The sequence below is a fragment of the Dermochelys coriacea genome, chromosome 2 (genome assembly GCF_009764565.3).
Source record: "Dermochelys coriacea isolate rDerCor1 chromosome 2, rDerCor1.pri.v4, whole genome shotgun sequence".
NCBI lineage: Eukaryota > Metazoa > Chordata > Testudines > Dermochelyidae > Dermochelys > Dermochelys coriacea.
In genome coordinates, this window is record NC_050069.1 from 167,132,901 (window position 1) to 167,152,930 (window position 20,030).

The 20,030-nt window shown below is 44.3% G+C and overlaps 1 protein-coding gene across 4 annotated transcripts in view; it reads left to right on the forward strand.

Annotated features, from left to right (window-relative positions):
* Positions 1–960: 960 nt before the first annotated feature.
* GRB10 (growth factor receptor bound protein 10) overlaps positions 961–20,030 on the forward strand; it is a 213,564-nt gene continuing 194,494 nt past the window's right edge. The window contains exon 1 of one of the 4 annotated variants that reach the window (XM_038390917.2): positions 961–1,219. The gene's annotated coding sequence lies outside the window, so the exon portion shown is untranslated. Of the gene's footprint in view, positions 1,220–2,484; positions 2,869–20,030 lie in introns of those variants that run through there. The other 3 variants (XM_038390919.2, XM_038390916.1, XR_006279162.1) reach the window with 3 other exon arrangements.

Below are 20,030 nucleotides of genomic sequence, written 5' to 3' on the forward strand. Positions count from 1 at the left end.
TGAAAACAGGATGGGCAGACACGGTTGGGGGAAACAAGGGTCATGTAGTTAGTTATTTGTTATGCATACATGGTGTTTGGAAATATGTCCTACAATATGTATAGGGTGTGTTTACATGTGTATTTCTAACACACTAGAATCTCTTTCCAGATCTCCTCTGTCCCCTATCATTGTCCAACCCTCCTTACTCACCCAACATTCTGCGCCTTTAAAGACCTCCTGTCCCCTGTAACCATCCATCCAAGCCACCCCAACCCCAAGGATGCCACCTTACAAACATTTCACATTTCCTCTGTCTGCTGCCCCCGCACCTCAAAAAAGCTCTCTGCTGATTAGGCAGCTGGTAACGTCCCTCTGGTGGAGCCAGCCCACAGGAAGTGGGACTTCTGCCCCTTGTAGTGCTTACGCCTGCTGACCTGAGGTTCTGGTCGCACTTGGAGGGAGTTGTTACAGATGGCCAAGTCCAAATGGTAAACTATCAAGATCCAACCATGGCTGTGAGTTCTTGCAGGGCCACTCCAACAACTTGGTAGTATCCAGGCCCCAAGACCTCAGGAATGTAAGAATTACCATTCTGCATCAGACCAATAGTCCCTCTGACTCTGATAGTGGCCAGAACTAGATGCTTCTGAAGGTGACAAGAACCCTACAGTTGGTGTATATTGCACAATCAGCCCCTACACAGGCTTCACTCTGATCTCTAAACTTTACAAATTGCAGTCTTTAACTCTGCCCATTTCTACTAGAGTTTGGCTTGGGTTGTAGCTTTGCAATGACAGGGCTAATTTGAGCCCCGCCTGGGTGGAACTCCCTCTGATTGGCATCTTGTCCCACTTCCTAGGAAGAACAACCACTCAGAGCAGCTGCAAGAAGCAGGTGGAGCTCTTCCTCCCCCCTCCCCTCAGGAGGTGACCCCCTTTCTCACAGGTGGGAGGGAGAGGGAACAGAAAGAACCCAGCCACTTCTGGTAGCTCCACATCTGCCTCCCCTCCTAGCTCTTCTGTTCCTCCCTCCCTCCAACACCTGGCTTGTGAAGGGGCAGGAGTAGTGAAAAACTCCTGGAGCTGTCCCCCCAACCCTGGAAAGAGGAGAAGGGGACCTGGCTGCAGCCCTCTGCTTTAGTCCTAGGAGAAGTGAATGAAGAGTTGCAAGAAATACAGAAGGAGCAAAAATGAAACAGGTGCAAGTGGGGGACAAAGCTCATGTGGGGGCAAAATTGGTAGGTATTGGGGAGTAAAATTAATTGCTGGGCAGGTGATGGGCAGATGTGGGGTGAAAGTTTCTGCAGTGGGGGCCAAAATCCCCTTAAAAAATTTTGAAGCATTGGCAAAACGAATTGTAACATCCACTGAAGGTGGGAAATGGCAGTTCAAAAATCAAGTTAGACCAAAACCATAATATAATCTTAAAAAAGAAAACATGACGTTTTTAGGGTCCGAAATACAAGATTTAATATCCCTTCTAAATATTTTATTGTCATGAATTAGGATAATTCTGCTAAGAAGTTTGGCCTGGTTGGTTTAATCCCAGCCGGTGCAGCCACTCGGGCTGCGACTGGTGCATTTTTTTGGCTTTTTTGTTTGCACAGCAGCACTTCAGCCTCCTTTTTCACGAACAACAACACCCTGTTTCCTGCAGAGCACAAGTCTAACTATCTTGTTTTTGCATCCATTCTACCCGCTCTAAACGTGAAGCAGCATTACCATCCATTGGGCAAGCCTCATCCCAGTAAGTGTGAACATTTCTGTCAGCGCAACATACATGAGAGAGCTGGGGCTGGGTAAGCAGTGAATGGTGAGTGTGTAAGGTGTGTGGGTGTAAGTGGTGAGAGTAAGCACAAGTGTCAGTGTCACCAGGAGCATAGGTGAGCACAGTGCCTGCGTGTGCAAAGTCAGTGTAAGGAGGGTGACTGCCAGCAGTGCATAGCTGTGGGGGTGCCGGAGCCAAGTGAGAGTGTTTGCATGTGACAGCGGCGCGAGAGGCTGCGCTGGGTGGGCGAGGGCGAGTCGGAAGCCCGGCGGTGGGGGAATAGCAGCGAGCCTGGGCTGGGTGCGTGGCCGTGTGTGGACGCTGTGAGCGGGGGGCAGGCAGCAGCTCAGCGTGGGCACACACGTGCCCGGTTCGTCCCACCGCGGCGCGAGTGGGAGCGGGCCCGGGCTGCTGGGAGCAGGCGGAGCTGGGGCGCGTTTGTGTCCCCGCAGCCACTCGCCGGGCAGCAGCAGCAGCAGCAGCAGCAGCAGCCGCCGCCGGCCTCGAGGCGGGTGGGCGCCGGGAGCGGAGCGGCTGCAAGACAAACCCCGGCCCGGGCTGGGAGAACTCCAGCCGCACGCGCGGCAGCAGCGCGCCGCCCTTCCCCGGCCCGCTCCCGGCGGGGCGGGGCGGCGGCTGGGCTGGGGCGCGGAAGGGCTCGGGCTGCGGCTGCGTGGAGGCGGCGCCGGGGGGGGGGGGGAGGTGGGTTTAAAGCCTATTAAAGGGGGAGGGGAGGGGGGCGTGGGGATGAGGCATCCTAAGCCGGAGAGTCAGCTGAGTACGAAGCGAGAGCTCGGCGGCAGGGGTACGTAGCCCCCCGTGTTAGCCGCGGGAACCTGGAGGAGGGCGCGGGCAAGAAGTTTTCTGTGCAGAGTCCCCCCCGCACCGGGTGCGCTGGGAGTCTAACTTTCCCCCTCTCCCACTCCACGCTCCGAAGCGGCCCCCGCTCCCCATAGCATCCCCCCCCCCGCCGCTGCCTGCTCGGCTCCCGGCCCCACCGCAACAAAACTTGAGCGGAGCGGGCGAGACCGAGGGAGCCGGAGGCACCGAGGCTCTCAAGAGGGGGAGGGGGCAGCGGGAGGGCGGCCACGAGGGCGAAAGAGGAACCGCAGGCAGCAGGTAAGAGAAGGGGGGGGGGGGAGAAGGTCTGATGCTTCCCCCCCCCCCGCCACTTTGGGGTGGGCATGCAACATCCTGCATGCGTCTCTTGCAAGGGGGAAAGCGGGGGACTCTCGGGGGGTCCTGCGGGAGCAAACGGTCGAGCGAAGTCCAGGACCGCAGACGCACTGGCTTGGGCGCTCCCCCTCCGCCCCGGAACGGGCCGGGGCGAGGGAGGACGCCAGCGGCGATGGGGCTACATTGCAAGGGGACGGCGCGCGTGTGCGGTGTCTAGAGCGGCTAGGGAGCTTGTGTGCTGGCTCTTTAGCAGCCGAGATTTGGAGCTGGGGAGGAGTGCGCTGAATTCTCTTTCCTCCGGCTTCGGATTTCGTTGGCCCGTTTCAAAACTTCCCAATTAAACCGGGCTGGAAAACTGGAACCACTTTCCTCCATCTCCCCCCCCCCCACACACACACACACTTTCCTCCATCCCCCCCGAGTGACAAGACTTCAGGCGAGTTGAATGCTGCGAATCAGTTGCTGTGTTCTCTTTCCTCTCCTCGTTTGGACCTTTATTAGCCCCTGGGGGGAGTCATTGAGCCTGTGCACGTCTTTGAACCATTTCGTTGTCAGACGTGAGATCCTTTCGAGCCCTAAAGAAAAGTGGGGGGGGGGGGGAAGGCTGGGACTGCGGCGATCAGAGGGGGTCTTGAGCCACAGACTAAGGTCCGCCGGAAGAACAGGAGGACTCGTGGCACCTTAGAGACTAGCCGGTTTATTTGAGCAAAAGTGAGCTGTAGCTCACGAAAGCTTATGCTCAGATAAATTGGTTAGTCTCTAAAGTGCCACAAGTCCTCCTGTTCTTTTGGCAGATACAGACTTACACGGCTGCTACTCTGAAGACTAACCTAAGGTCCATGTTCTTAATCCACCTGGGAACGTGGTTCTTCTCCCAGCCTGATTTTCCACTTGCACCAGATCTCGGGGGTGCTGTACTTACTGGCTTGTACTTTCTCGGTATTTATCTGGAATTGCAGCTGTTTTACAGGGTCTTAGGAAAGCTAAACTGTTTCATTTACTATGCTTTTCCTAGAGGTATTAAAAGTTTAGGTCTGAAGTCCTATTCCTTGCATTTTTACTCTTTTTGTCAAGAAGAGTGAGGCAAAGGACAGTTCACAAAAGTGCCGCTCCTGGATTCCGCCACCTTCCTTCTCTTCTGTTTTGTAAATCTGTGTTGGTAGCTCACAAAACAAGTATTTGGGAGTAAGGGGAATATTTGAACATTGTTGTATGACAGCATTTTGTTGGGTTCTGGGAAATATTGGATTGCTTCTTGTAACCTGTTGTATGTAAAATAAGACTTGGGTTGGAGGGAGAGGTTTTTACCTTCTTCCCTCTTGCCCTCCTCCACCTCCGACTCATGATTGGAGGTAGAGCAGCAGAAAGCAGATCCACATGGACTCCCTTTCTATACATAATTTGCCATTTTTCAAACTGGGACCTGAACTGTATCATCTTATAAAAGAAAGTCTGCAGTTAATTGGTTTGGCAGATGCACTATTGCAAAATCTCTTTTGCTGCGGATTTAAACTGCCAGCCCCCATCCTACTTTTCCCCCCCTTAAAATCCACATAACATTTTATTTTAGAAGTAGTATGGAAAGTGCTGATTCAGCATTTGGGAGCACCACTCTATCTGCAGTGGTGTTTTGTGTAAAATGTTTTGATTTGTTGAACTGGGAACATATGTTGCTGGTATGTCAAAGGAATACTGATCAAGGTTCACAGAGCAATTCTGTGCTTGTTCATGATTTTACTCATGTAAAGTGAGAAACAACAATTGGCACCATGAAGAGGGTGGGAGTGGAATGTTGGATTTCTAAAATTGAACTTAATAGTCAAGTGAAATTGTATCGCTTCACAGAGGTGCTTGAGTGATCTTTTGAACAAAGCTTTTGTAGGAGATGAGATCAGTAAGCAGTTATAAGATTTCAGTTTGACTTATTGTTAAATTCATGGGCTAGTTGCATTTACAGCACTCAAAGGTACAGAGGAGGGCAACAAGGCTAATCCCAGGATTAAAAGGAGTGAGTTATGAGGACAGGTTTTATTTAATAATAATAATAATAATTAATTAATAATAAAAAAAGTATGGAGATTAGACAACCTGAGTGGAAGAAGGAAGTGTGCCTGCAACATTAAATGGTGTAAATAACAGCCCTGACTGCTGCTTCAGTTCAGTTCCTGTAGATAAGGGGAAGAGATATCCAGAATGCTCAAACATGCACATAATTTCCTTAGCAAGGTCTGAATGGAAGAGATGTGGCTGTTTAAGAAGCATATTCCTCTTTCTCTTGCCTTTGGTCTCAAGATGTACAGTAGTAGTCTAATGAATAAACTTTTTGATATCAAAACTTGCTTGGCTTAATCTAGTTTTTAAATATGCTGCACAACACACAGAGCAAACAGACTAAAATAATGTTTGGTAACATCTGTTCTGAATGATAGTGTATGGAAGCAAACCCCTACGCATGCCTGAAGTTTATTGTTTCTTCCCTCCTCCCCACCCGCTAATATTGTACTTCATTTGCACTCTTTGTTCTTAAAGTAGATCTTGTTTGCTCTGGCTGGATGTTCTAGTGAGTTTCCTTGGTTTTTTGTCAGTCAAAATATCCTCTCCCCTACTGTTGTGCATGTTTGCTTCCAACCTCTAACCCAGGCGTGACTTGCTTTCAGTAGTGTTTTTGTATTTATTTTGAAAGCATTACCTAAATGTAAAATGGATATCTGTATTTCAGTTCTGTTCCTAGAACACAGCTGGTATAGTCATATGTAAAGCACATTTGCAACCCTGTGTCACATATACTTAAATGACTTTGAATCTAATAAGAATCGCTATAGGTTTTCCTGTGAACTGTGGGGATCCTGAATTGCAGTCCACTGGCGTGTAAAGGCTAAAAGTAGCTGAATCTCCCTAGCTGAAGGTTTCTTCCAAGATGGGGAGTTGCCAGCTGGCATAGAGATGGTATAGCTAGGCCATGTGCCATCTCTTCCAGCAGCCCTTGCAACACTCCTCAGGAGGGGGGAGGATGTTGTTTGACAATCCCCAGCTAGCCGATGTCCAATTGGAGACTGTTAGCAGCTGGTATACTGCAGAGCCTCTCTAGGCTGGAAGCCACAACCAGCTTCACTGAGGTTTTCCCCTTAGACACCATAAATCTAGATATGTATATATTGAGGTGGTTGTGCCTAACTGTGAATGCAAAGCAAAGCCCCCTTGTCAGTCAACAAGGGAATGTAACACCGGAGGGCTTTAAGGGGTTGTACTAACTTGCACTTGTAGGACTCTGGATGTACTCAATCATTTGACTTGTCTAGGTAAAGCTATCACTGGATATAATAATTGCTGTAAACTTGATTCCTTTACTTTAAAATGTTTACTTGAAATTAGACTGAGTAAACATTTAAAGACCATTTGGTAATGTTGTATAACTTAGTGGGTTGTGGTAGTGTCGCTGTATTAACTTCTTGGCATTTCCATTTTATCCCTCTTAATTTATTTTTTTACACCGAAAACCAGTTCATGCATCCCTAGAAATAAAGATTTCTCCCATAAGAATTTTTTTCCCATCAGCGCCCAAGCTAGGAAAAGCAGAGAAACTATTCTTTTTTGAAATTTGAACTGTCTGACCCTATGAAATGTCTAATGGGGAAATGCAATATGACCCTTCCAGTCATATCTTATTATTGCGGTAGCTTGCTTCAAACTTACTCTTTAGGTATCTTAAAATGCAGGATGAGCTGTCCCCTCTTGACGGTTGGGGACAAGTCTGAGCAGATACAGCTCTTCAAAGGACCAGCTGGCACCTCCTTTCTGTTTGAAGAGAACTTTTTTGTGGTGATGTCGGAGGGTCATTTATATTGCTTATGCTTGCCTATCCAGCATGCTAGGGTTAACTGTGCACCAGGAGACACAGTTGCTCTACTCAGTGTGCAGCTTTCCCTGAGAAACCCAATGTAGTGTTTGTCTTTGCATTGTGTATCCATCTATGTCTCAGAAGCCTATGGCCCTAACTTTTCAAGCAGGGTACTGATACAATGGCTTTCTCAGTTACAGTTAATTTTAATGTTTCAGCTTTGTTCAGAGACCAGAGTCAGTAAACATGAACTAGTTCCAAAAAGGCAACTCCACACAAGTAGGTCATGATGAACGAGGTAATTGTAAACATATGTTTACTTAAACTACTGGTAAACTGGCATCTGATTCTTCCCAACCTAAATCAGTGCCAGTTTCTACTAGTTCGCAGCAGGAAAAAATAGGAAATCAAACTTTTCTGGCAGGCTGTATTGAGCATGCTGTGGAGGAAATGCCGTCCAGTGAGAGCAAAAGGAGCCTGAGATCCAAAGCTCTGACAGGCTTGGATGAAACTGTCTTACAAAGCAACAGTTGCGGTTGTCATACTTCAACCGATTTGCTGAATGGACTGACCAAAGTACTCCTGTCCTGTAGGAGTAGGGGACACAAATGCCAAAAGACTAACGTAAAGATGGGTAGTGTTGAATGCATGTTATGAATATGAGCTTGTGGTTGCTGAGGGCTGTAACTGAGTCAGGAGTGAATGATGCTGCAGTCTTCTGCAATATCACTTTCCATTACATCACCATGATGAGAAAATGCAGTGCTGTTTGGTAATGTAATAGGGTCTCTGTTGCCCATAATCTAGGGACTCTATATTTTTTTTTTTTTTTGCCATCTTAGTTGCAGCCTTAGCACTTTTAAGAATGGGACTCATAATTTTCTTCGTTGTTTCACAACACACATAATTAGTGGCGCTTTCAAAAAAAAATCAACCCATTAAATAGCTTCTAGGTAATTTTTAAGTGCTGATTGCTATCACTATACAAAAACCTGAAACTCTTGCCCTGAACCTCGCTGTGTTTGTGAGAGAGAATATCTCCTCTCCTGCAGCAATTAAGATGACATTTTGCCTAACTTCAAAACTTAAATGTGTTTTTCATTGGGAAGTAGCAATTGGACTGAATCGCATGGAGTATCCAGAAATCTGTCTTGCAGCTTGCTCGAATATTTCATACATGAAAACCCTTTGATTGCTGGCAAAGAATTGGATGCTTCAAAGCCTCGTTCTTCCACTCCTCCTCTACCTTTTGTAGTCCCTCTTTTTCTCCCTTAACCTTACCAGATGGATGACTTAACTCTCTTCTTTCTTTTATGCTTTAGTTGGTGCATATAAAATGTTTAACTTCTAGCTATTCTACTACAAATGTCAGTGTTACTGGTTTCTGAAACATCCCAGAGGTGAAGGGCAAAAGTCAGATTCAGGCAACTTATTGACTTCGTCTCTAAAATGTTCAGAAACTAATCTCAACCGAGCTATTGAAATTCAAGATTCACACACCAAAACTACCCTTTACTCCTAACTAAAACTTTGGGAAGGGGAAAAGGGAATGGGGACTGAGGCTAAATACTCTGATGGTCTCGCTTACTAAACTGGCAACATTTTAATTTCTTGAACATTATTCCAGAAGAGGAATCAGTCATTCCTTTATGTCAAAATGTATGCATAGATGTAAACTTGTAAAAAGCTAAAATTTCAGAAGTTTAGTACACTGTGCAAGGGAAACTCCTGATGTCTTAGCCTTATGATTACTGCCTTTCAGGAAAGTATCACTGGGTATTTGATCTCTGTTCTAGCTCAACTCTATGTTGCTAATAAAATCCATTTAGGAGGGTTTTGGTGCTAACTGGTTTTTACTATATGTTATACTCCCATCTCCTAGCAAACTAGAAGTGCCTTGTGCATTGAGTGATTCTTTTGCATCACTATTAATATTACCAGGAGAAGTGAAAGGATTTCTTTGTCATAACTCAAGACTTTCCATTTTCTAGACCAATCGTTCTTGTATCAATAAGCAACTTCTCAGTGGATCAGACTGCTTTTTTCCTGGGCTGTAACTCTGGCATTTTGTGCTCACTTTGCATATTGCCAGTGGAAGTAGCATTTGAACACAGATTTCCCAATGGCAGGATTCAGACGCAGTACAACTGTGAGGAGTGGTGGTGATCTGGTGACGAGGGGTGTTGCAATGCTTAACTTCTCAGTGCATGAAAAGTCAATGGGATTGGCAAAGCCTCAGTTATGTGCCTAGGCTCCCTGTACAAAGACTAGGGAGAAATAGGCACCTTAGAATGTGATCCTCAAAAGGCCTCATGCTAGGTGAGGCACTGCCAGTAGGAGATGCTGATGAGAAGGGTGTGTCCTTACCGCACCCTTCTTGTGGAGTTCAGTGCTATCTCTGCTTGCACTACACAGCTGGGAACCTCTTTCCTAGAGTCAGGCAGCTTAGGTGCCTAACTCTGTACAAAATGGTGATGGAGAAGGAGGATGTCCTTCATAACCTTAGTCCTGTGGTTATGATACTCACCCAGGATGTAGGAGACCCCAGTTCAGTTTCCTCCTCTGCCTGATGAGAAGGGATTCCAACTGGGGTCTTCCATCTCCCCAGTGAGTGCTCCACCCACTAGACTATAGTGTGATCCTCTCTCTGGTTCAATTTAATTAGTTAATATTCTACTTTTCAACAAGAGCAGTGGAGACAGACCTACATCAGAATATTCTGTAGTTCACCTCTAAGATTGGCAGATCCCTGTTCAAGTCACTTTTCCTCACTGGGAGGAATTGAACCAGGTCTCCCACATGCTGGCTGAGCACCCTAATGATTAGGCTAAAGGCTGTGAAGGACTTTTATGCTTCCTTCCCCCTGGCTATTTTGTGGAGAGTTAGACAGCTGCTGAGTTTATCTACCAGATTGACACATCCAGATCTTGCCTGTGGGGCCTAAACTACACAAGACCTGCAGTTGCACACTGTCTTGATGGAGAATCTGTCTCATGTTTATGTTTATGAAGAGTGGCTTTAAAAAACCCTCCCTGCAAGAACTCGGGAACTATAGTGTCAATATATTGGATTTGTCTTCTATTAAAGGTACTGAACTTCTTAGCACCAGGGAGTCATGAAACAGACAAATAGGTACATTTAAAAAAGTTGAGGCTATTTGCCATTAGTTCTGAATTTTACTCTGCTTTCTGGTTGTTCAGCTTCTAGTTGTCTGAAAATGGTGATGCTACAGCTAGAAGCACACTTCCTAGAGCGGGTAAACATGTGCTAGCTCTGCTTGAGCTGGCATGCTAAAAATAGCAGTGTACGCTTGGGGTTCCACAGGTGGGGGGGGGCGGAGGGCTCAGGGTAGCTGCCCATGTACCAACCCACCCAGATACTTGGGTGTGTACTTGGGAGGCTGTCCCAACCTGTTTCCTATGCTGCCTTGACTAATGTACCATATTTAGAATACTAGCTCCAAGCAGAGCTAGCGAATGTCTAGCTCTTCTGGGAAGTAAGCTTCTAGCTGTAGTTTAGACCTATCCAAAGTCGTGGCCTTTCTAGGGGGCAAACTACCTGGCTTTTAAAACTGATCAGAAACAATAGGACAGTGATGATTGTATTTGACTTCTTTGCGAATCAAAGGCTTTCAGTCTTTTTATTTAGCAGGATGTTCTAACAAACTGCTATAGACAATAGCCCTGGACAGTTAAGCAATATCTCACTTGAGCCCCATTTTGTTTGCTTGAAAGCTTCATGAGAGTTGAGAAGGAGGGCTAAAAGCTCAGCTGTAGCAACAGAAGAGATCAAATGCTACTTGCCACTTACACCCTCTGTAGTGTGGTATGGGTGGCAGTTTAGACAGGATCAGCCTTAGTGAGAGTTTGTCCAGTCTTCTAAAATGTGCATAACGTACATATTCTATTTTTTAGCTCCCTCCCTCCCTCCCTCCCTGTCTTCCTAACACCCCTTCTCTTTCCTATGTAGAGGCAGTTCAGATCCTGTCAAATGCGCTGCTTCCTTGGGTGACAGAATATCCTAGAAGGCTTCCAGCAAGCGGCAGACTTGAGTTTTGTGTGTGGTATAAAGCCTAACTATCAACACTATTTCACATATTGGGGAACAGTAAGGAAGAAACAGCAAAGTCAAGGCTTCCCTCCCCTCTCCCCCCCCCCCCCCCCCAAAAAAAAAAAAGCCTAAAATTAAGCTCCTAAAGCAAAATTCTTATAGCGATACTGAAACTGGGCTGAATGTTACAGGAAGAGAACTGCACTTGTTCTGTATTCTGATCAGGAAAAGCTTTGAAATCCTTGCTGTCAAGTTGGATAAAAAACTTATGATATCAAAGCTTTAAAATCAAAGGAGCAATTCCAAAGAATAGCACAGCTAACACTAGAAGTGTGCAGCTTATATGGTAGGTAGAGATCAGATATTTAGTATGATGAAACTGCAAAGCACAACCACAGGGTTGTGGTTCAGGTAACTTTCTCATGGCATTATAAGATAGTGCTGCTTCTGCCAAATGCTGCATCAGCAGGATTGAAGAATGTGGTGCCGTACTAAACTTTTAGTCTTGGCAAAGTTGGACAAGCATATAATTGTGGCCTACAATAAAATTGTTCAACAGTTTCTCTTCCTTCGAATGGAGGAGAAACTGTCGGTAGTCATTACAAAGCCAGCTGGTCATAAAGAGACTAGAATGGCCTTTCCTGTCCAGTCATCTCATGCTCCATTTTTCAAGGTTCAGAGCTAAAACAAAGATAAAGGAGAGCCCATCGCAAGGGGCCTATTGTTTGCAGATGATGCAGCCCTTGTGGATCATAGCATTGATGCCCTACAACAAGTTATCAAGTTTTCTGATTCATGCAAAAATCTTTGGGCTAGCAATAAGCTTGAGGACTTATCATGCACCAATGCTCTTCAGAAACAGTTCTAGATATCGCCTTAGATAGTATTTTGTCTAGATGTTGACAAATCTTGCTACCCGGGCTATACTGGTACCAGCAATGTAGATCTTGATGCTGAGCTTATTCATATCAAAGCAGCCAGAAAATTCTGTCTTTTGCAAGATAGAGCCTGGAACAACAACAAATTGTCAACTCAAGTGAAAATCTGTATTTGAGATGTTTTAGCCACTCTTCTGTATGGCTCAGAAACATGGGCGACTTATGCCAAACATACTCAAAGACTAAACAGTTTTCATATCAAACACTTGTGTAAAATTTTTCAAATAAGATGACTGGGTGAGATGTTGAAGTGTTAAATAGTATTTAACTGGTATTTATGGGAACAATGATTAGTAAGAAAAGACTTGGGTGGCTTGGACGTGTCAAGTGAATGCTGGATTACAGGATCCCGAAGAGTGTGCTGTACTCTGAAGCTTGCGAAAGGCCTAGGGAAAAAGGGGTAGATTGCTGTGCAAATTTCCGGATGCTTTCAAAGATGATTTAGTATCCTTTGGAATCTCTGTAGATGACTGGGAAAGGAGTGAAGAATACCTCTCTGGTTGGCAGTCAGCTTTTGTAGATGGAGCGTGGAGGCTTTGCGAGGTAGACTGGATCAAACATTTAGATGACTGGTGTCAGAGGAAGAAAGAATCTGCTGCTCGGATTCAGAGCATTGCTAGTGCATGGGTGTGCCCTACCTGTGGGGACTGTCACTTGCGTTTTGAACTCTGCAGCCATCAAAGAACTCATTGGTGCATATGCCATGCTCTGTAAAGAGCAACAGTACCGTTGAGTGACTGGGAATTGAAAGGCAGTTACCTATCGCATGGTATATTGCATAGCTCCCCTTTCTGTGTGCATGCTTGTATAGATGCTTGGACTGGAATGTTTAAGCCCAAATATAAATCTGCGGTGGGCTGGCGAGTCAATACTACAGCACCTGCTCTGGGCAGGCAGAGAATGGCACTAGAGTTCACTCAGTCTGCTGGGGCAGTTAGTCTGCTCCCCTTGCCTGACTCCCACTGCTTTGTGTGGGTTGCCTCCTTATTTCTTGTGGGGTCAGCTGGCCCTGGTGTCCCTGGGGTCTGGAAACCCACTCAGCTCATAAGTTTCTCTGGAGATTGGTAGGGGAACCCAGATTGGGTTCCCCTACCAATCCACCAGGGTCCAGTTCAGGGCCATGAAGCCAGACAGGCAGATTCAGGACTCCATGACACCAGCTGCGCCCTGAGCTGCTCCCTATCTCCCCAGATTTCTTTAGTCTTTTCAGCCTGTTGGCCTAGTCATTCCTTCTCAGGGTGCTGTCTTTGAGCTGCTTCCCTTCTCCACCCTGCTTGCTGCTCTGGCAGTGGCCCCACGCCTCTGCTTCCCAGCCTTTTTGTCTTCCCAGGCGCTGTGAGGCTGCCAGTCAGCATTGGACTGCAGTACCTGCATTAACCCCTTGGTTTCTGGGCCAGCACGGGGTAAATACAACCCATGACATATGCCCAGTAAAGTAATGCTGAATGGTCCTCAGAGTAACTGTGTGTTGGAAGCTTGTAGGGAGAAAAATGGGAGTCAAAATTATTTGCCTGAACAGTGTTTTTTTCCCCCCCCCTCCCCCGCCGGCTGTTCCCAGAAGGCATTATTGTGAAGTACTAGAACTCTTAATGCAAGCTGTATTACTTAGTACCATAACAATGCATTATTAGACTTCAAGCAAGCCAGGGTGTACCAGTGGTATCTAATGAGAGAACACTTCAAAGATAGTTAACTTGCGTCTAATGTGTGTTACGTTTAAAACCCTGGTTAGTTGGGGGGCATTCAGCTAATTTGGACTTAAAGGAGCTGCTAAACTTAAATGAATAGTAATATATTCACATTGCAGGAGGAAAGTCTGTTGCATGGAGAATGCGTTCTGTCCTCAAGTGAGGTTTCCATTATGGAGTTGGAAGGTTGCGGTCAACATCTCCCACATTTGACAGAATTGTAAAGCATTCACTTTCCTGTGGATATTAGTCCATCTGATAATGGATGATGTAGCTGGCTCTCTCCCTCTTTCTGACTTGCCTGTGATCTTGCCTGATAGTAAAAGTGCTGGAATCAAGTTGCTCTACAATCTGTGAGCAATAGGCCAGCAGAAAGTTGTTCTTCTGCTTGGGGTCTGCAGTAATTGTGTTCTCTTAAAGTTCATCCTTTTCACCTCCTCATTTGTGGTTTTGGTTATCCAGCTAATTTTTAACATTCTTCTGTAATTCCAAAATTGATGTTCTGAGTTGTCTGTCTTCTTGAATCCTGCTCTCGCATCCATTCAGGAAGGTTGACTGTCTATAGCACTTCAGCAATCTTGTGCGGACATGCAGTTTCAACTTATCGCAACACGGAAGTGATTGGAAGTTCTTGAATACATCCTTTTCTCCAAGCTGTATCCTTCTGATTCCTTTATCATCTCTGTAGAAGATACTGATGTTTCAAATACAGACTAGGTCACAGGAGTAGCTTCTCAATACGGTCTCTTCAGTTTGTCTTTAGAATTTTTTTTTAATTGTTTTCAGGTAGTAAAGAGACCTTGATTGCATCAGTTGATACATAGCAGTGTTGAGGCTTTACTTCAGGAACTGACCCAAGCTATAGATTTGTGTCCTACTATAATAAACTGAAAATGAAGTTCTAATAAGTGCTGATGGATGGTTATGGTCAACGTGCCCTTCTCTGATTTGATCTTTTTTATATTATAAGTAAAGATGGCCATCTTCAAATTCCAGAACTGAAGTCTCCCCAAGTTTTCTCCTTGCCATACTTCCAGTAGAAAATATGCTGTAGGCCAGATCACTGCTTTATTGTTGGCTCAGGGTTATAGCATGGGTACACTGAAGATATGAAACTTAATTTTACCCTGGAGTTGTAATTTAAATGAGCACTGATTTAAAATCGCACTTCTGTCTGATTTTGTTTTTCCTGTTATAACATCTAAGGTGACTAGATACACTAGAGACTTTCCCTTACAATCAGTTTTGTGCATTTTGACAGCTTTGTGCAACTAGCTTCACTGTCTCCCCTGGTCATGTGGTCTCTTGCAGCAGCAGGACAGAAACGGGAAGAGGGTTGCAGGAGAGTGAGAGAAGGGTAACACTTAAATTTATGCTATAGAATGGACTTTGTTCTTCTACCAGTGATGGAAGATAATTTAACTTGACTACAAGTGTGACTCTACAGTGTGAAATAGGGCTAAGAAGTAATAAAAGCTTATTGTTTGGGGGTGTAGTGGGGGGATATCAAAAAGATAAGTAGACCTTGTCTCAGAAAACGCACAGAGCAGATGCTTCCGAAAAATAAGGTGCCAAATACTGTCATTTTGTTTTTGTCCGAGTAGTGTCTCTATTTGACTTCTGGAAGCTCTCTTTGTCTCCTGAACTGCTTGAAAACTTCCACAAATTGGAACAAGATAACTTCCTTGAGGTGACTGTTGCCTCATATCCTCTTAAATGTTTAGGAAACATTAGAAATGTACAAGTATCAAGTTAAAAACAAGTATTCAGATCGCACGTATGGTAAACATCCTACTTGTGAGGCAGGTAACTAATTCACATCTAAGACTTGGCTTTACTTCAGTCACTCCTAAACCACAGATGTCACTTTGGAATAAATGTTTGTTTGTCATGTCCTGCATTATGGTGGCATTTTGACCAGCAGGGAATTCCAGGGTTGCCACACAGTGTAATGGATAAACAAAAATGTCTAGCATGCACAAAAAGGTGGAAAAATTTAAACTCAATGAAATGGTAAAACCTGTTATGTGACTGGCTCAACACATTTTCAAATAGATTGACACCACTGGAAATATTAGTGATTGGCATCCGTAGGTTTTCAAGTTACTTCACCAAGGATCATCCCTCAAATGCTGTTGTCCATGGTCACATGGTGAATGACAGAGCAGAGAACAGTGCCTAAGTGCTAGTCTACACTGGCAATGTTAAAGCTCTGCCGCAGCAGCTCTTTAATGTGGCTTGTGTGGTTGCGGTGATGGGAGAGAGCTCTTCCAGCGCTCTAAAAAACCCACCTCCATGGGGGGCGTAGCTGGTGCACTCTCTACGTTGGCGCTTTACAGTGTTGCAACTTGCTGCGCTCAGGGGAGTGCTTTTTCACACCCCATGAGCCAGAAAGTTGCAGTGCTGTAAATTGCCAGTGTAGACCATCCTTTTAGTCTTGCTTAATTCAAAATCTTATTAGATAGTGAAAGGCAGTAGAGCTTTCTTCTAGGCTTCAGTGTTACTGTATGGAGTCTGCCTCTAGCCTCAGTCTTGTGTATGCTAGCTCAGTACATCATCGGACTCTTGATCCGAGAGCATTCTACATTCTGTGCTGTTGAGGAGCTAATGGTTATAATGATATCTAGATCTTAGAACAATGAAAGCAATTTAGTTCTTGGAGGAAAAACTGCATTAAGTATTGTTGGAAACAAACTTGCTGGATTTTTTTTCTTTGTATTCCCCCCACCCCCCAATGGCATTTTTCAATGGTCCTCATTTGCTCTGCACCCTGACATTTTTATGAGAAGGAATACGAAGGATTGTGACTCTGGGAAATGTGTGAGAAATAGCAGACGGCTTTGTAGAAATGGGTTTCCCTAACTGTGGAGGGGCAATAGATGGTGCACACATTCCGATATGTTGAAATGCCCGTAGTGATCCTGGAAGACCTGGCATACTTCTTACAGCTCATGAAACCTTCCATGGGAAACCTGGACAGTAGTAAGGAGTAGTTCAACAACAGGCTGAGTAGGTGCCGGATGACAATGGAAGTGCCTTTGACAGATTCAAGGTGCGCTGGCGATGCATTTATGGCAGGTTAGACCTCAATGAGGATAATATTCCCATGGTCATAGCCATGTGTTGTACGTTGCATAATCTTTGTGAAGCTAAGGGTGAAAGGTTTGCTCAGGGGTGGCGTATTGAGGCAGACTGCTTGGCTGTTGGTTTTTGAGCAGCCAGAGACTCGAGCTATCAGAGGGGCCCGGGGGGGGGGGATTTGAATCGGGGAGGCTTGGAGGCAACACTTTGAAAAGGAGAACCAATAATGTATATCTCCGTGATTGGTGCTGCAGTGTGACATTACATGTAGTTTTTCTAGGAAGCAATGGTGACATTTGGTGTCTTACATTCCAGTAAGCAAATGATTAAATTGCCTGTGTATGTATTGGTAATGCCTGCTATCTCAATTTGTAGGAAACAAATAAAGATGAGTTACCATTCAAAAACTTTGCTTTTATTGCACAAGAAACACACATACACTTACGCTTGGTGAGAAAGGAGGTAGCAGGGAAGGGCAGACTTTCAGAGCTGTGTATCAGTCCAGCTATCACTTTGAAATTTGTTCAAGGGGGTCGAATGAAGGGGAAACCGAGAAGTCCTGGAAAGTGGAAAGGACTATGCAGACAGTGGGTTTTTTTTTGTGTGTGTTTTGTTTTTTTGTTTTTTTTTTTTTTTTTTTTTTTTTTGGAGGGGGGTACAGAAAGTTCTGAATGTGCTGCAGGGGAGGGCAGGCATGCATTTGCTCATTCTGTAGCATTATTAAGGACTTCAGCATCTGCATTTGCTCCTCCATGACACCTGTTCAGTAGTGTCCTTAACAAACTCCTGATTTTTCTCTTCTGTCCAGCCTTTCAGCTTCCTTCCACTCCTTGTGTTCCTTTCTCTCTGCATTGGAGAAGTGCAGTATCTCCTGGAACACGTCGTCTTTGCTCCGTCTTGGGTGCTTTCTTATCTGGCGGAGACACTTGGCCGGTGTATGTGAGGTGTCCATCAAGGCCATATCTGCCAAAATAGAAGAAACAATGCACAGAAGGACAGGGTGGATTTGATTTAAATCAAATTGATTTAAATTACTAGTCAGGAAACCTCTATTTATTTAATCCTGGATTTCTTCATAAACATGCATTCTTGTTGGTTGGTATAACCTTAATACGTATTCTTCACAACTCGGAGATAGATGTAGGCTTCATTTTTAGAAGTGCTTACATTTTTAAAGTGCTTTATTTTAAAAACTTTTCACATTAGATTTACAGCTATATCAGAAAATGAATGATTATTTGGTTATTTCATTTACCAAAGGTAATTGACACAGATAGTTCACCTCCCAATGTTTTCATAAATATCTCCAAAATCAACAGGTGTAATCATTAATATTTGGAGGATTTTCTTGCCATGCTGTATTAAGAGGAGGACATCACCAGACAGACATTTAAATTGTTTTATTTAACTAAACAACTGGATCATCTTTCTTCAACAGCAGACAGAATATTTTAACAAAACAAGCATATGAATTTTTGAATTTAGTTAAACATTCAAGTTTTTTAAAATTAGGTTTGTTTTTGTTAAACTTGTTCTTTAACTAAAATAGTTAAAGGAAATATTTAATACAAACAAATTAAATCGACTGTCTACCAGGTCAACATGAGAAACTTAAAATATTGGCTTCTGTAGCTAACTCTATTGTCTTCACTTCATTTTCCTGTTTGTTCATAATCTGGAAAAGAAAAACAAGCTTTCTTGCTTTTTTCAAGTCCCAAACGATTTCTTAATTTATTGGGACTAATTTAATGAATTAGTTCAAAAGAACAAAATATTCTTTCTACATGGGCAGAGGAAGCTACTGCTGTTTAAAAGTGAAATTATCACTTCAACAGTCTCTGAATCCAAGTGCTTAAGTGACTTCTACCAGTTCACTGGTGTGACTTTCTTTAAAACATCATCAGCAAACATCTATTTCTTGAATGGTTCTTATTCCCAAACTGGGTGTCTTTTACAGCCTGCTGCCATTATAGTTTTCCCTTCTAGTGAGAGAATGGTATAGTAGATCTCAAATCAATGAAGACTATACTCAGAAAGACCTCAAGACTTCTGGAATATGCTGCTCAAACAGTTTCACTTTTGTTTCTACTTCTTGTCCCTCCCTTTTCACATTTATCTCCAGACTTCTTCTCCTTGTCCAGATCTATTCCACCCCAAGCAATCTTCTGTTCATTGAACTTTTTGAAACTTTGCACTTTTAGAGAAAGATAAGGGATTGACTCTGTGTGCAAAATTTGCAGAGGAACAATAGAGTTGAGGTCTGTTATTTCTCATAAATATATTTATGTATTTTAAAATATTTTTGCTGTTAACAAGTATGTTACCTCTGGAGACACAAATCCACTGTTTGACAACTGCAAAACTAAGCATCTCTGATAATATCTTCTAGACTGAGGTCTGAGTCCCATTGGGTAGATAGAAAGATTAACCTAAATAATCTATACAGAAGCATGTGGAACCCAATAAGATTGGGTCCCTAATCCATGAATAACTGGAACTCCTTTACAAAACTTTTCTTAAACATTTACATGAATAATTGTCTCATACTATATTTGAATTTATAATCCCTATTCCATGATGGGACATCTTTGAACTAGAATAGTTTTAATTAAGATTGCTTTTTTTCTTCAAAGCATTTTATCAAAAAAGTCAGATTTTTTTGATTTACATCATTGATTTTTATCCACCCTGCAGAAGGATGATTAAGTTCATATAGAGCATTGAAACATTTCAGTAAAATACACCTTTTGTATCATAACAATCACTTTCTTACTGACTCTTGGCAAGCACACATCTCCATGAACATCCAAAGCATGGTGAGTGTTGGATGGGGGGGAGCGGGGCTCTACATGGGGAGAAAAGCACTCTGCAAAGGTTGCAGTGCAGTTGACTAAGGAAAAATTTTTTAAAATTCTCCCAGACTTTTCCACAGGCAGGGGGGTCACTGTAGCAGATCTCTCACTGCTGAGGGTAAGTATGGAAGTGAGGGTACATCTACTACATGCTTGTGGCATCCACCCTGGTCCCTATGCTGCTCGCCTGTGTGCCACTTTGGTCCCTGCACAAGTGATTGCTGAATGGTATGGTAAAGTTTACTACAATGGGGGAAGGAACAAAGCAGCTCTGCCAAGGAACCTTTGGCAGAGGATTGCTGAGAACCTCCAGGAAACTTTCCTGGAGATCTCTCTGGAGGATTCGGTGTGCATCAGCACCATGTTCCGTCGTACTAATTAGCTACACAGAGAAATGTCCAGCTCAGAGAAACATAGCCATTTCTATACCCTGTCCCCATCTCCGCACCACACAAACCACAGCCACTTACCAGGCGTCTCCTCTCCTGCTTCTTCCTCGCCAGAGTGCAACTGCCGAGACTGGCTAGACATCTCCGGAGTGGTGAACGGTGCCCGCCCCACCAGGCAAGTCTGCCGGGAGCTCCACATCGTTGTCGAACTCCACCTTGTTATCAATGACTTCATCCTCCAGGTTAGGTCCTCTTTCTGCCACCTCCAG